This window comes from Mercenaria mercenaria, chromosome 12 (genome assembly GCF_021730395.1).
Source record: "Mercenaria mercenaria strain notata chromosome 12, MADL_Memer_1, whole genome shotgun sequence".
Taxonomy (NCBI): Eukaryota; Metazoa; Mollusca; class Bivalvia; order Venerida; family Veneridae; genus Mercenaria; species Mercenaria mercenaria.
Genome location: NC_069372.1, coordinates 54,446,757 through 54,463,927, shown reverse-complemented (window position 1 = coordinate 54,463,927; position 17,171 = coordinate 54,446,757).

Genomic DNA, 17,171 nt, shown 5'->3' with positions numbered 1-17,171 from the left:
AAGGATTGTGCAAGTATCATAAAGGTTTAATTTATTATATCGGAATTTATGTACTTACGCGCTGCTTATCTCACGGAAAATGTGGTGGAAATAGAATTTTCGGCACCCCCTCTGTAACTACCGAAATTACTTAACGTAACTTTCTCACACATACGTGTTTGTATATCTATAAATTATAAAAAACAATCAAAATATTTGCTTTATCATGATATATGCAAATATTTTAGACAATCTTGAAACATTTGGTCACAGTATTTCCGCATACTGGTCCGGGACAAGTTCGATGTGTATATTGATTCCTTATTAGATGTTTCATGCGTCGTAAACTAACCAATTTTGATCTATCGACTTTTTATACAATATGAGAATTTATGCAGCATGTTTTTAAAAACACAGTGAGAATAAATCGCAGAAAAAATGTACAGCCAAATATGTTAGGAGGTAATACAATTTGTATACAATTGTAGATAACTACGAAACATTTTACAAATTGCAATCAGTTGAACTTCTCACGCAAAAACCTGATGATTAAAATCAGCAGTATCTCAAAAGTAACCTTTCTGTTCCTTGGTTCTTCGTTAAACAACGATATTTTTCACACTTTCATAGATTTAAACTGATAATAAATGTGTATTGAAATTCAGGCATAGAAATGGACACTGACTTTACATTAGTGATTACTGCGGTGTTGACAGCGGAAGCAGCGGTCCAGTACTAAGACTGTCCACAGGTGGCAGTAACGTACCTAGGATACAGTATGGGTCCATGAGCCATATTCCCTTAAATTTACTACAATTATAATGTTTTCTTAGGAAAAAAATGACAAAAAGCCATTTTGAAAAAAATTTTGCTCCTGTGACAGTGAGCCATGAGAAAGGTGATCAAGAACAGTTTGACATGTGCATTGCTTCCAGGTCCGTTTTTTTTTTTAAAGCAATATTTCCTTATCAATGTTGGCCGCCTTTTCGGCAAAAGATTAATCTTTCAGAAAAACCTTACTTCAAAACCCAGTTCCAAACCGTTTACGCATCACGAGCGAGCAACGGCATACGAAACGATAGTGATTTCTCCACCCGAATAAATCCCACACATTTTTCGCACCGAAGTCTCCCCCGTAAAACAAATCAAGTACACCATGTCAGTTAAAAATAGCAGGGCAAGCAGTCAGAATAGGCTAAATGTAAATTAACAAGACTAAAAATAAGGTTCAATTCTACTTAATTACTTACCAGTTGTTATTTATTTGAATTTGGTAAATAATCCTCGTGAGCCGTCGCTGCTTGTTTATATTCGGGTACTCTTTGGATTTTATCGCTACGTTTGAAATACGTAAACTGTCTCCGCCAATGAAAACGTTCTTTACAACCACCGTCTTGTCAACGGTAATCATGGCAGGCGAAGATAATTTCCGAAAGCGAAAATGTTAAATAGCGAATTTGTAAGTAACAAAGTAGGATTGAACCTAGTTTTCGGCGTTCTTAGTTTGTGTTTAGTCTGTTATGAACGGTTATAACGTTATTTTAAACTCGCACTGTGAGCTTGATGTGTTTTAGGGGGGAGACTTCAATGCGAAAAATGTGTGGGATTTATTCGGGTGGAGAAATCACTATCGTTTCGTATGCCGTTGCTCGCTCGTGATGCGTAAACGGTTTGGAACTGGGTTTTGAAGTAAGGTTTTTCTGAAAGATTAATCTTTTGCCGAAAAGGCAGCCAACCATTGATAAGGAAATTTTGTTTTGAAAAAAAAATACGGATCTGGAAGCAATGCGCATGTCAAACTGTTCATATCTACCTTTCTCATGGCTCATTGTCACAGGAGCAAATTTTTATTAAAAATGGCTTTTTGTCATTTTTTCCCTAAGAAAACATTATAATTGTAGTAAATTTAATTGCATATGGCTCATGGATCCATACTGTATCCTAGGTACGTTACTGCCACCTGTGAGACTGTCTACGAAACCAAGGATAACGAGCTCTTTATCATTCTGAAAATTACGAACATTGGGATCAGTTTCAGTATACTAGTATTATACTTGCTATTTGCCGAGTGCACACTTGTTTTCTATCGTCGTTAATATAAAGCAGACTAGTAAATATTCGTACAAATGCATAATCTCATAAACACTTCTTTAATGTATGTTCTCTGAAATTAACAAATAACTGGCTCAACTGAGACACCATACTTTAAAGTAAATTCAGTTTATTCACCACGAGGTTCAAAATGCACGGGAGTCTCGTGATATACATGCCTTTAATTTCACATGGTTAAAGTGTAAACAGATAGTTAAATTTGCTTCGTTTTATTTATCACGGAAAAGATCGGACGGTTTTTGATATTGGAATAATTTTAGAACATCTATGCATTTAAAGTTGAAAGTTGATCGTTTTCTACAGGATGTAAAACTGAAACAAGTAAGCACTTTTACTTTTTCAGCAATGTTCCTCAGGTGAACTTTGACACTGTTTACAAACTTTAAAAGAGAAACCAGTTTTGTGTCATCCTGAAATGCGTTGTTCGGCTGAAACTTATAGTTCCCGGAAAAGTTCTAAAATGGTTTATTTTGGGGATTTTTGTTTTATTTATGTATTCAACACAATGTGCAATATTTCCAGTTTTTGAAAATGATTGAAATTGAACTTTATTTTAGAAAAAGTTCCGATCTTTCAATAATATTTTGCCAGCGGATGCTTACACATTTTAAGTGAAACGCCTTTCTTGTCCAAAGGTGGTGTGTAAAGCGAAAAACTATCATTACACATTGCGTTTATTCTTTAAATGTAAAGGATCGGTAACAGATCAAGGAGATCGGGCAGTGCTAAACTATACTAAATGGATATCTCTAACAATGAATAAGGAGGCATATATATTTCAGAAAGGAAATCTGAGGTAAAAGAACAATCATATATTTAATTCCTTGAAATAAACATGGCGGCGAAATATTTTAGAAAAACTGTGCACGTGTTTTGCGCATTAGAATGTTTAACGACATTTTCTTGAAAAAGTAACGCTCGTGTGCACTATTTTGGCATTTCTTTGATTTGAAAGTAAATATTTTATAGCAATTTAGGTTGCACACGATACCGAAATTTTGCACCAAAAATGTTCACTCATTTTCTTCCAAAGCACTGTGGAGATAGGGTTCAACGTAGCTTTCATGCTCGCAAGTTTACCTACAGATATATCTTTTCAACTTTTATCATATATTTTTTGTGTCATTGCATTTCGAAAGCTGTTTCGAGGATTCTGATTTTTCACATGAATTTCTAATTTCAATTTGCGGAAGAACCTTAACACTCACAGTTTCAAAGTGTGTCATCGCGCGGAAGATCGAAAATTGGAGACAATCCGAATAACACATCAAATTGAAGCGTAATAATTCTTGTAAAACGGATAGTTTAATGAGAAGAAGGGTTAGTGGTTACTGCGTGATGATTTATAAAGTATTTATGTCTTGTATGGTAAACCTATTTTATACAGTAATAAACCCGTCCAAACTAGTTCAATAATAGAACTATTTGACTTCGCGGAATGTCATTGGACAAAACCAAACAACCCCACTGAGACAAAATAGTCCAAATTTTCATTGTTATTACACCGTAAAATGCATTTGATGAAGTTTGTGTATTATCCTACTTTCGTGCATTTTAATAAGAATAAAGAAGAAAATCTAGGCGAATGATATTTTTTGTTTTAATAGGTATTACCGGACTTCTTTAATTATTGTTGTTTATGACGCCATCTTGTTTTTGTGAATGAAACAACAACAACAACTTTTAAAGGACATATCTGTTTATGCGGTGATTTTTTTATGAAATGAGCTTTTAATAGGAACGTGAGACCGTGTCAAGGTGTCACTAATATATAGCGTATGCCTGCCGTATTTGCAATTACCACAAAATAGTTTTTACAACGGAAACGTCCGAAGAAGCGGAAAATGACTCATCGATAGCATTATAGATTTCTGCACTAACAGTTTAAAAAAAGTCTCAAATCAAGGAATATTGCATTTGGAATGGAATGTTATTGAGGAAAAGGTTATCTATTTTTCTATCAAGCAGCGTTATGGCTTGTGTATAGATTTAAAATCGGGCCTTACGTTTTGCTTGGTAAGAATGGGTATTCCAAATTGCAACTAGCAGAACTTCGGATACTTCACAAGTTTGGCATCAAATTAAAGAAGATTTCTACGTCATTCATGTTCAGCAGGACACAGATTGACAGAAGGTTGTTAGCCATTGATTTTTTTGCTTTTATTTGTAGATATTTGGGATTTTTTGTCAGAGCTATTTTATGAAGGTTAATAATTTGTAGGGTGTATTGATTTTTAGCAAAGAAGTATAACTATAAATATACAGAATCACAACTGGAGATCATCTCCCGCAGGCACATATCCCGCGATAACAGGTGTTATCATCTTGAAGGGTTAATGCAGACTTGATCACTCCTGATCAAATTGATAGACGCTTATTAATTTAAAACTGGTGATACATGTACGGCCGTCACCTAATAAACCGAATCGGGTCCAATTTTCAAACAGAGCACTGTTGATTTCTCAGACTTCCAATCATAAACTCATTTCTTCCCTGTGATCTTGTAGAAATACTAACAACATTAAAAAAAAACACCATTAACATTATAAACAAACAATCTTAAAATAGAAAGTTTTCACGATACAAATTTTATCCTTCAGCTTTCTGTTTCATACACTGGTAACGGCTGACCGAATCGGGTCCAATTTTCAAAGACCACTTCTGAATTTCCAGACTTCCAATCATAATTTATTCCTTCCTTCCCTGTGTAAAAAATACTAACAACAATATATATATTATATATAGACAACAGGGCTCCGGAAATTTTGATAACTCAGTCGGTTCCAAAACGAAAACCCTGACATCGGCGCTACCCCACCCACTGCATTCCCAATATTACAATTTTGAAAAAACGTGATAGAGTAAAGATATAATCATGTCATGCATTAAAACTGAGTTACCGGTCACCGCGTGTTTCCATACAATGAAGACAGTTATTCAGTGTTATGTGTGATTGTTACTTTGTTTAAATTTCGATTTTTTTCCGAGAAAATACTTGTAAGGATAAAATTACCGAGGCATTGACACCGTGTGCGTAACTAGTCTAAAAGCCAACGCACGTGACCGGTACCCTATACACGGCAGATACTTTGTGATGTTTCCTCATTCTTTGACGGAATTCTATAAAATACAATTATATGACACATATTCTCTGCTAAACAGTCTTGGTATTTTAAGAATACTCTGCCGCGGACCGAATGTGTACGTTATATGAACGCTGAGATACGAATTTCCCGCATGTATAGTACCGAAAGGTCACGCGTGTTGGCCACGGATATTTCATTTCACTTATGTTGTACTTCAATAAGCAGCTACATTTTAAAAGTTATATGTTCTCTTCTGATGTAAACAAAATTTCATTTTGAAACGTTTTTTAAAAGACCGATTTGATAAACAGCACCACTCCGGTTTTCTTTATCATGAACGTGTTTGCCAGTCCATTTTTTTTTCTTTTTCTTTTTGCACCGTCGGGTTGCAAAGACGTTTTTCTGCACTTGTTTCAACTGGAGCCCCAACAAAATGAATCTTGTAATTTTTTCAAATCAAGTAATTATAAAAAATACTTTGATTGGTTTTCCGTGTGATGTCTCATTAAATCAAAGACCTATAATGTACAATTATAGTTTTTTGATTAAATGCAGTGACCATTTGTTTTTTACCATGATGAAACATAGCCTTTTGAAATAAACCATCCGTCGGATTTTAAATAAAAGAAGTGGATCCCAGTCGAAATGATTTGGATCCAGTCAGACATATTTGGAAACCAGTCAAAAATGTTTAATACATTGCAGTCGGCTGTCTGCAAACATTAAAGGATGTGCCGCGCTAGTACTGATTGCGTCACGTGCTAATTACGGACCGATTATCAAAGTGACAGTCAGACTGTTTGACACGTTTATTGATTATCTGAGGGTGCGACCAACAATTTCCTGCTTGGCAGTAGATGGTGTATTGAGATATCAGACAGAAATTTATACTTTTCTCCATTTTTACGGGACCGATTTTTTTGTTTTTTTTTCACTTTATGAATCGGTCTGAAAAGTAAAAAATCGATCCAAAACCGACAAACGGCAAATTTCCGAAGCCCTGATAGTCAACATTAAAAAACACCATTATCATTATAAACAAACAATCATGACAATCTAATAAAAAGTTTTTCATGACAAATTTTTATCCTTCAGTTGTATGGTAAAAAATTTCATACATTGGTAAAACGAGATCTCATTCAGTTACCACGTGATGTTTGTGAGATTAGCTCTATGTGCCTTTCAAGTTGTGGGTCTGTTTATTCTTATAGGCTTAGCGCTTTGTTTTTAGGCAATGATTAGGGGTCAAGACTCCAGTACCAGACATCTAGACAAGTTCCATTTATCTCTGGACAGATGAATTAAAAATAAAATAATAAACAATGTTTTCTTTAGTATTTAAGACATGGATTGTGCTCATGAATTGTTGAATTGGTTTAAATAATGGTGACAGTCATTAATTGCTGTTAAAATTTCTATTCAATATGCCTCAGACCTTCGAGTGAGAGCAACATACATGTAATTATGATTATAAGATAAAAAAAATTAAATGAAGGCAACTTTAGGCTAGGCTTAATATACTCATTTGGTTATTTGGGATGACTTATTTTATGATATGATATTTTTTTATCCCTCTAAGCCTTACCCATATCAGCATTTTAATGTTAGGAAAACGAAGACATTAAAAAATAAAAAAAAATGTCATATATACTGGTCAGACTTACTGCTACAGTACATTAAACATTAATATATTCATGTTGAATTTAACTAATAATTTTAAATAACAGACATAAATCAATATAGACATAAATCTATATAATAAAATGTAAACAGGTGTGAGGAGATATTTACCCCGCCCACCTGTTTCAATACGCAGCGGACGTGAACAACACTAACTTGCAGAAAGAAAACACATATACATTAAGAAAATGTCAGTGATGCAATTTTATGCTTTAATGTCGACATAAATTCATTATCAGAGATGTAATCTATAACAAATACATTGTACGTGTACCAGAAAACATTCACAACAGATTTCACTGGGGATTTCTTAAGTTTGGATGTGACGGGACAGCGACAGTCAGATTATGTTATCACGCTGTCCCAAAACGTTCTGCTTTATGACAAGAAATCAGAACTTTTACCAGCAATTACCTTATACACAGTAATACAGTACATAATAAATTAATAGTACATGTACATGTTGTATATTGATGCCCGGACTAGGGGTGTAGCGATATGCTTAGTCTCACAATACAATACATATCATGTGACAAAATTAAAAAAAAAATAATGTTCCTTCTCTTGGAAAGTACTTGAAATTTTGCTTTAAAGTTAAAGAAATTGTAATAAATGATACATTTGTTTAGTTGCTATCTTCAACAGTGATTGTATGGAAGTTTTCATTCAATGTCGATCTCTACTTTCCACTGTATCGTAAAACAGACCTATGATACGATACGCCAGACTATATATAATGTATCGTGATACAGTGAATTTCGATATGTCGTTAATTAAAACCCTTAGCCCGGACCTCTAGACCTTAATGTCTTTATTGTGTGAAGTTGTGCATTTCCGTTTTGCTAAATGAACATGTACTATGATCCATAAGACATAACGTGATGAAAAACAAAAAACTTAAATGTCATAAAAAATGATGTTTAAAGGTAATATTAAGCATGTTATACTAAGCTTACTTATAGAAGTAACACATACCTGGATACCAGCTGCTAGTTACTCTGGTTGTTGGGAAATTTTATATTAATCAGACGATAAATAGAACAGTAGGTTTTATAGTCCCCTACAGGTGGAACACCGGAGTGGATTATAGGAATGATGCCTATTAGAGCGCAATAAGTAGATATGCATGTACTTGACTTATGCTTTTAGTCAAAGGTCAGTGTCACTATTGAAGGTCAAGAAAATTTGTTTCTGCTGATGGATTTCTAGTGCTACACAAAAATGTTCCCCATGATGAGACAGTGTGTCAATGCTTGATCTATGCTTGTCAGTTAAAGGTCAAGGTCACTGTTCAAGATCAAGTAAAACTTTGTTTCTGCTACATTAATTGCATCAAAGGACATTTTTAGTACTACACAGAAATGTTCCCCATGATTATGCTATATGACATTGGTGTTGGTCCCTTTATGTTCCAACTTCCAGCCAGATGATTTTTCACTGACTTATGTGCCCTTTGGTAATTCAACTTAGTTTACTATAGTACCATTTCTTGTCCAGAGTATTCCTCAGCAACCACTGGCTGGAATTTATAGTAGCTTTATAGGAAGCTTCACTGCCAAGAGGAAATGCGCGTTCGCGTCAGATGATTCACTGAGTTACTGCCCTTTGATAATTCAACTTTAGTACACTATAGTACCATTTTTTTGTCCTGGACTGGAATCCATAGAAACTTCATCGGAAGTTGCATATTATCTTCATGTTTTGGTCGAATGATTATCACTGAGTTACTGCCCTTTGATTATTCAACTTTAATGAACTATAGCGCCATTCTAGTCAGGATATTTTTTGGCAACAAAAGGTAGTGCGCATTTTTAGCTCATCTGAGCACAAAGTGCTCAAATGTGAGCTTTTGTGATCGCTCTGTGTCCGTCGTCGTCCGTCTGTCTGTCAGTCGTCCGTTGTCAACAATTTGACTGTTAACACTCTAGAGGTCACAATTTTGGCCCGATCTTAATGAAATTTGGTCAGAATGTTACCCTCAATAAAATCTTGGATGATTTTGATATTGGGTCATATGGGGTCAAAAACTAGGTCATCAGGTCAAATCTAAAAATAAAGCTTGTTAACACTCTAGAGGTCACAATTTTGGCCCAATCTTAGTGAAATTTAGTCAGAATGTTACTCTCAATAAAATCTTGGAAGAGTTCAATATTGGGTCATCTTGGGTCAAAAACTAGGTCACTAGGTCAGATCAAAGGAAAAGCTTTTTAACACTCTAGAGGTCACAATTTTGGCCCTATCTTAATGAAACTTAGTCAGAATGTTACCCTCAAAATAATCTTGGACGAGTTCGATATTGGGTCATCTGGGGTCAAAAACTAGGTCACCAGGTCAAATCAAAGGAAAAGCTTGTTAACACTCTAAAAGGTCACAATTTTGTTCCAATCTCAATGAAACTTAGTCAAAATGATACCCTCAAAAAATTTGGACGAGTTCAGTATTGGGTCATCTGGGGTCAAAAACCAGGTCACCAGGTCAAATCAAAGGAAAAGCTTGTTAACACTGTAGAGGCCACATGTATGACCATATCTTAATGAAACTTGGTCAGAATGTTGATCTTGATGATCTGTTGGTCAAGTTCAAATCTGGTCAGGGGGGGTCAAAACCAGGTCATATCAAAGGAAAAGCTTGTTAACCCCTCTAGATGCCACATTTATGACTGTATCTTCATGAAACTTAGTCATATTGTTAAACTTGATGATCTTTAGGTCTAGTTCGAATCTGTGTCATGTCACTTCAAAAACCAGGTCACCGGGTCAAATCAAAAGAAAAGCTAGTTAACACTTTAGAGACCACATTTATGACCATATCTTAATGAAAACTTGGTCAGAATGTTTAATCTTGATGATCTTTAGGTCAATAGGTCAGGTGAGCGATACAGGCCCTTTATGGCCGTCATGTATCTTCATCTTATGGTGGGATAATATTCTGGACAGTGAGATTCTAATATTTTAAATTTAAATTTAACATGAGTATTTTTTAAAACTATATCTGCCCAGTCAGCGGATTCCACTTTTTAGCTCACCAGAGCACGAAGGGCTCAAAGGGAAGCTGTTGTGACCAGTCCATTGTCCGGCTGCGTTCGTCATGCGACATGCATCATCCGTCAACATTTACCTTGTTAACACTCTAGAGGCCACATCTGTCACCCAATCTTATGAAACTTTGTCAGAAAGTTTGTCTTGAAGATCTCTTGGTCAGGTTCGAAACTGGGTCATGTATGGTCAAAAACTAAGTCAGTAGGCCAGATCAAAGGAAAATCTTGTAAACACTCAAGAGTCCACAGTTTAAGTTGGAAATTCATCAGAATTGTTTAAAGTGTTTGTCTTGATGTCCTCTAGGTCAAGTTCGAATCTTGGTCAGGTGGGATCAAAAACTAGGTCACCCGGTCAAATCAAAGGAAAAGATTGTTAACACTCTAGAGGCCACAGTTGTAACCCAACCTTTATGAATCTTGGCTAGAATGTTTGTATAGATGATCTCTAGGTAAAGTTTGAAACTGTGTCAGTTAGGATCAAAAAACAGTTTAGCAGGCCAGATCAAAGGAAAATCTTGTTAACCTCCATAGTTTAAGTTTGAAACTCATAAGAATTGGTCAGCATGTTTGTCTTGGTCAAGTTCGAATCTGGGTCATGTGGGTTTAAAAACTAGGTCACCCGGTCAAATCAAAGGAAAAGCTTGTTAAAACTCTAGAGGCCACAGTTGTAACCCAATCATCATACTTACATGCGGATACTTTCATCGGTTTATGGCTTTTATTGTTTTGCTAACATGCAGATTAGAAAAAAAAAATTGTCTAGTCAAATACGGAATATATAATTGATCCAATACAGTAATATATTGGACAGTCACGTGGTACAAATGTGATTCGCTGAGAAAAATATGTATTCAATGATATGTGTATATTCTAGATGCAAATTTATAATTAAAATTCAAAATCTCACTGTTTTGAGAAAGAGAAATTTTAAAATATAATCTTCCGTTATATTTCATGTCTTCTATTTAAGCCCGCCGCATTCAGCACTTTTAGTGCTTTGATTTTTTAAATGTGTCATCTCAATGAATTTATATTAGAGTGAATCCTTGCCTACAGGTAGCTTCAAGAAAAAGCAAGGCTCGAATTGTGTTTGCAGCCAGAAGGTTCATTACTAAATGTGCTGTGCTGTACTTTACAAACTCCACTGTATGCAGCGATCTTTGGCGCTGGTCTAGGGTATATTTTTACATTTAGGAATTTTGAAGATTTGTGGTTAAAATCTCGATTGGAACTTTACTTTGTTATGGCAGTAATGATGGCGTTAGGGTAAATGCTGCCAAGGTCAAAATATCATACTAAAAGTAGAAAAAAAATCATTCAATTATTGGATCGTCGAGCAGAGCAGATGGTCTATAGCTTTAGTTGACAAATTGTCACCAAACTCTGTATATAGCAAGATTCTGTAGAAGCTAGTGGGACCGCCTAAGTCAATATCAAGGTCACCAATATTTAAAATAGAACAGAACAGAAGGTTATTCAATTAAGTTGACTTGAACACAGTATAATATAATCATGATGTGATATAAACATTGAAATAGTAATATTTAAAACAGAACAAAAATCAGTTCAATAACTCGCAATAAGATTTAAATATTACCACGAAACTTACTAGGATAGAAAGGCTTGGGTTGTATTTGGGGTCGCTTGAGGTAGTAAATAGAAATAGATGAAAAATAGTTTTCGGCCATCAATTTAAGCTTGGAATGAATATTATCCATCAAACATGGTATATAGCATGCTTATATAAAGACCCAATTTGTGACTTTATTTGCGACGCCATTGTTTATTGAAATTGACTAGTTTCGAATTCTATATTTTGAGAAATTCCCCGGTTTTTAACCAAAGTACACAGTAAGTCCACATTTACATTTACATTTTCGTGTCCGTTGTAAAGGTCTAATATAAAAAAATATATATATGTACTATATAATATAGTACATGTAAAACATCGCGAACTATAGGTAGCGCACAGTATTATGGCGTTTAGAAGTGAAAACAAAACAATAACATGAAATTAAGTCAAAACACCAAGTTTACGATTTATTCAGTGATTCCTCGTTGGCTGAGCGGTTATGGTATTTCTATTATACCTTTTCGTCGGGAGTTTGATTCCCTTTTTTTTCAGTTTGCATTACATACCTTGTGCAACTTTGTTTTTCTCTGGTTTCTAATTGATTGTTTTGTTTCTTATTTTCATATAAAATTTGAAGTATCTATAGATCAATCAATTATAAGATTATGACCAGGCAATGCTTGTATTAAGAGCAAAACACTTACAAAACGAATGATTGAAAAGTTTCAAAGTGGGACAAAAAGTCAAAACTTAGTCCAAAAACTCGTATTGTATAAACCACGATATTATAATAGACCTAAAATGCCATTTATATATCTGATCATACTGATCATACAGTTCTCTTTTACCTGTGTAAACTAATTATAACGTCTCATTGGCCACAAAATAACTGTATTCTTTTGTATTTCAATGTATGATGGTAATTATACATGGTATAGAAAAGAGAAATAACAAGTATCTCGTTGCAATTTGACAGTGACATATATAAGGCCAAGACAGTGTGTTTAATGTCTAAATATATTATTAAATTATTGTAGCAGTACATATATTTCTTAAAAGATTAAGGTGTGTTAGACCATGTGTAAAACAGTTATTATTCTACAATGTTAAAACTATACTGAAAAGAAAATGACTGAATAAATTTGCAGACGAAGTTGTTAAAGATAAAAGGTAAGGGTAGATTTCTCGGAAGCACAGAGCACCACAAACACAGCAACAGTCACGCATTTGCAAAGTAGGCCCGCAACAAAAAGAAGCTGTAAAGGATATTTCGGCAGGACCTAAATTGTCCACATGTTCTGTATTATACCAGTAATATCAGAATGATTTGCACGAAGATCATGTGGGAGGAAAAAGTAGGTCACTAGGCCGTGGTCGATCTTAAAAGATGGGATTTGACTTGCTTACCACGGAATAAAAATATTAGAAAAAATAGGTTGTATCCCCATTTCTTTTCAGATTTTGTATATAAGGGGGCGGGGGGATGTATAAAATCGAGCACGACTTTTTAAATCTAATTTTTGTAAATGGCAAACGAGCAAAATTATATACCATACTTTAATCATACAACCCTAGGATTGTAAATGATTTCATCTAGTAGCGGTCAAGATCCTACTGTACAAACGCACGGGAATCGTGCTGTTTTAAACATTTTTTTTAAACTTTGTTCTTTCAAGCTTGGTTTTCCTTGCTAAAATGGTTTCTCCCGAGTCTGTGCAGTTGTGGAATTCGTGTTGTATCCTTTATTCAAACAAATGCACTCGTCTCCATCCCGCCCCTTTCTCTTCTATTTTTATTAGTGCAAAACTGAGTGGCCAGTTATTTTTACACATCGAAACTTACTTTGTAAGGCATCTTTTGATTGGATGATATCGCGAAATTTACTTTATAAGGCATCTTTTGATTGGATGATATCGCATGAAAAAGGCAAATGAAGTTCTGTTTCGTGAAAAGTTATGGTTTTACATGAGACAAGATTCAAGAAACTTTTTATTCGCAACTCATCGTCACATATATCTCAGACATCACTTTAATGTAAATATCTACATATACGATTAAAATGTTCCCTACAAATTTGCACCACTTTAAAGAGATTTTTGTATGAAAATATGATGAGTATTAAGCAAACTGATACTTGTTGACTGAAAAGAACAATTTTCTATAACAGTCTGACGGATGTGAAATCAATGTTTATCAAAAGTGGACGTCAACAGGCATGTTTGAAGGTTTGCAGAGAAAAAATTGTTAAGAAATATTAAAAAAGCGTAAAAAATGTTTCCGGTATGGCGACCTACCCTAAATTTTAGGCCCGACCCTAAATGTTTTTATGGCCTTGGAAAATATTTTTTCAACCTTTTAACAAAAAAAAAAATGTTGCAGAACTACCTTTTTATGCTTTAAACATGATCACTGATGTTAGAAATCAACTGACTGATGCTCTCAAGACATAACATCCTTATTTGTATTCATTTTTTGAAACAAAAATAATTTAGTATTTCCATGAAGTCTCACTTAATAACCCCACCCCCCAAAAAAGAGAAGAAAAAAATTCTGACCTACCTGCCCTATTTTTTCGCATGTTACCGGAAACAAAGAAATTTTTAGGCTAAATGTAAAATACACATTAAATGAGGAATGTGTTGAATGTTATATTAAACAAAATGTTGAAAGGGAGTCGAATTACTTCAACTTATGCCCATTCCACTTTAAATCAAATACTTATTTAATGTAGTCTAGGCATGTTGCATGCTTTTGAAATTCTAAACGAGGGCCATTGTATTGATTATGTCGTGAAAAATCTTGAATATTGTCCGGTTTATATACATTGTGTGTCTACATTGAGAGACTGTTCTTTTATTGCGAAAATTGAAAACGTTTTTAATCAAAAGATGAATTGATTTAAACTATCACATTCCTTGCCAAGATGATTTTATCAATGCTCAGTGAATATAAATTTTTGTACTTTTCTTCACTGTGTTTTTTCGATTACCTGATTTATTTGGAAGGCATTTAATTTGATGTTTTAAATTTTAGAAAACTGTTTCCATGATCGCATGTTTCTTTTTTATTTTCATCCTATATTTTATGTACTTTAGGCCTTAATAACAGTATGGTATAATTTACATAATATGAGCCGCGCCACGAGAATACCAACGCAGTACTGTTCGCTTTCAGAACCTATGAATGTTGCAGAAGCTTTAAAGGCCCAGTAACAATTTGAATTTACTTACAGTTTCTTGATTGATCTAGTTTAATAGTGATAGAACTTAGTATTATTTTACTTCAAAAGAGTGTTACTATACGCCTTTCTGTGGCATTTTAGTTGTTTCTTCACGGAAATTACAATTAACACAAAGCATTTCCTATTCATTATAATATCATTGAAATTAATACTGTGCTTTATATTCAAATTATATACTTTCAAATGTTAAAGCAACGATAGGATATTACTTTAGCAAACTAGTTTCATTGTTAAGATATCTTTCTGGGTTTAATCTGTGCTATATACTTGTATTTTTTTTCACTAAAAGTGTTACTGGACCTTTAGGCGAACAGTATGAATCAAAGCTTATTGGCAAATCGGCATAAATACAATACCTTTGGTCATTAACAAGTTAAATACAGTACCTACAGATGGCCAACATTTACTTCACAACACATGCGTAATATTCAATCTATCAATACAAAAAAATACAAATTAAGTAACTACGAAGCAGGTATGATGTTTAGCTTTTCCTGCCTTTTTGATATAGCATAGTGTATACATTGTATTTTGCCAAGTTTCTAATTGTTTTAGTATTCATACTTGACAATGTTTTTGTAAATTTCTTGATGGACGGGAATGGTACAGTAATACTATATTTTTTGCTTAATTCTCTATATAATGGGCAACATAAAATAAAATAATACTCAGATTTAACTACTTTTAAATTATATTTACAAAGTCTGTTATTTCTTTCAATATTTGTATATCTACCAGTTTCGATTTCTAACGAGTGAGAACCTAGTCGCAATGTCAAAAGATCTTTTCTTATTTTAGCACTATTAACAACATCAAGATACTTTTCATATTTGAACTCACATTTGAACAATTTATAATAATCTTACTTCGGCTGGCTAGCTATGGCTGCATTCCAATTCTGTATAGCAATAAAAGCAACCCACATATTACTACATCTTAGATTATCCAACAGTGTTTTCAATGCAAATGCCCAAGTGTTATTTCTATTTATATGTATAATTTGTAATTGGTCAACAAACATTGTGTGTATATGATTATTATTATTATTATTATTTTTATAATTTTGGTCCAAAACTTCAGTGCTCGTTATTTACATTTAACAGTTATAGAATATCTACCTAACTCACCGAGCACAGCTGCATTCAATGTTTGAGGTTTAACTCCAAGCAATTGTTTACAAAATTTAAGATGCAATCTATCTACTTCTTTGTAATAGTATATGTCCCATATTTCAGAACCATACAGGAGTATGGGAGATACAAACGAATCAAACATTCTAAGTTTTGTTTTAACATCAAGGCTGATATTATTAGATACCGAAAGCAAACTCTTGTAGGCTTTAAGTGGCTGCTCATGCAGCATTTGTACAGTATACTTCATACAACCAGTATAGTGGAATTCAAATAACTAGTTACGCAAAAGAATCAACAATATCAATAGTTTCATCATTGAAAGTCCACACAAAATTGTCTAGCTTTGCGTTTTTAAAATACGCATACTTTTGTTTTGTTAACATTAATTTTTAAACCCCATTTGCAAAAATATATAATAAATATAAATAACATGCATCTAACAAAGCTTGAAGACTGTTAGGATCAGTTGTAAAATGAGCAATATCATCAGCGAACAACAGCATATATATCGACAACAATTCAATATCTTTATCAGTTAATTTTCAAAATCAATTGACACGCTTATATCACTGATAAATTAAATAAACAAAAAAAGGCGGGGGGGGGGGGGGGGGGGGGGGGGGGGGGGGGAAAGCGGCTCTCCTTGTTTAACACCAATTGACACGTAAAAAAGTCAGAAATACTCATATTTCTGCAATTTCCTACACAAAATTTTACATTCATATATATATATATTGCCTTTATCATGTTCAACATTTTGCAGCTCACACCAGATTTTACAGGTTTTATCCACAAAGCATCATGGCTAACAGTATCAAAGGCTTTTTCGTAGTCAATGAATGCACAATAGAATTTCGATTTGTTAAATAAAACCTTTTGGATAATACTTTGCAATATACAATCCGTGTTGCTATGATTATCTCTAAAACCAAATTTTGTATCATTAAAAATATTTTCATTTTCACACCATGTATTTATCATATTTCGTAGTGTAAGAGAGAATATTTGGCCGTGATATTTACAAGTGTAATACCACGATAGTTAGCGGGTCAGCTTTATCTCCTTTCTTGAAAAAGGAACAATTATACCCTTCGTCCAAGACTCAGGATATTCACCTTTTTCATATATAAAACATGTGATTAAGTAAAATATTTCATGAAATTTGAAAGTGCTATTTCTTGATGCGTTCATGGCACTAAATATCACGTTGACGTGACGTCAACATAATATCGTTGTGATGATTAAAGCATTGTTAGTCATATTAGAATTACCATTCTAACATGACTCGGTTTGATTTCTACTTAAACAAAGAAGAAAATCAAGCTCTGTA